The sequence below is a fragment of the Austrofundulus limnaeus genome, unplaced genomic scaffold (genome assembly GCF_001266775.1).
Source record: "Austrofundulus limnaeus strain Quisiro unplaced genomic scaffold, Austrofundulus_limnaeus-1.0 Scaffold635, whole genome shotgun sequence".
NCBI classification, from domain to species: Eukaryota; Metazoa; Chordata; class Actinopteri; order Cyprinodontiformes; family Rivulidae; genus Austrofundulus; species Austrofundulus limnaeus.
The window spans coordinates 42607-43948 of NW_013953037.1; positions in this window are offsets into that span (position 1 = coordinate 42607).

Consider the following 1342-nt stretch of genomic DNA (forward strand, 5'->3'; position numbering starts at 1 on the left):
TCGGGCCAAAGGTAGGACGTATTTGTCGGCCGCATCGGAGGAGTCTTCGGTTTTGGACGTCCTTCGTCGCGGCGCTGTGACGTATGCGGCCGACAAATTCAGCCTTCGGAGGACCCGGCCTGCTGTTTTGGACACAGCCATAGTAAAACTCTTCCTTAAAGTAGCAAAAATCCTGATTAAAAATAATCTAAAAAGATGGCTAAAAGCTGCAAAATAGTAGCAAAAGTAAGAATTGGCAAGCTAAAAGCTAAAGTGTCAAAAGGCTAGCTGTAAGTGATAAAAGTAGAAAAACACTAGCAGAAGAACAGCTAAAATCTAAAAGTAGCAAAAAGTCGTAAAGTTGCAGATTCATAACTAAAAGCTAAAAGTAGCAAAATGATGGCTAGGAGCTAAAAGTAGCACAAGGTCAGCTATATAATAAAGGTAGCAAAAACCTAACTAAAATACAAATGTAGAAAACAAATGTAGCAAAAGACTATCCAAAAGATTTAAGTATCAAAAGGCTAGCTAAAGGATTTAGCTAAAACTGAGCTGAATTGAAAAACAGTAGCAACAAGTAGGGAAACACTAGCTAAAAGCTATAGGAAGCTAAGAGCTAAATAAATGTCATAAATAGCCAAACTCTTCTTAAAAGTAGCAAAAAAGCCTTATTAAAAATATTCTATAAGCATCGTTAGTGGCTAAAAGCTAGCTAAATGATTTTATTTGCAAAAGGTTAGCTAGAAGTTAAAATGTAAAAAAAATAAAGGAAAAAGTAGAGGCTAAATATAAGCTATAATACACAAAAGGATTACTAAAAGCTAACAAAAGGTTAGCTAAAGCTAAAAGTTTTAAAAGGATAAATAAAAGCTTCTAGAAACAAAAAAACTAACTAAAAGCTCAAAGCAGCAAAAGGCTAACATAGGGCACAAAGTAGCAAAAGCCCATCTAAAAGCTCGAATTAGCTAAAAAGCTAACTATAAGCTGAAAGAAGGAGGGACCTCAGTTAATTTCTACAGGGAAAATATGTTTAAATAACTTGAAAAGTACAAAAGTCACAAAAACATAAATTCAGAGCAGTTATCTGCTGAACGAGCCGAACGTTAATAATCAAAATAAACCTGTTTGTTGTTGTTTAGTTCCCACGAGCGGCGGTCACTTTATGAGCCGCAGCTTTGTGAGTTTTTTAACTGAATCATYATTAAAGATATTTAATTTAAATAAACATTAAAAGACAAATATTTTGACCTTTAACCAGCAGAAACAAACTATTTATACATATTTGCACAAGAGTTCAGTTTGTTCAACACCTACAGAGGGTTTAGAGCCGGAGGACGGGGTGTGTGTGTGTGTGTGTGTGTGT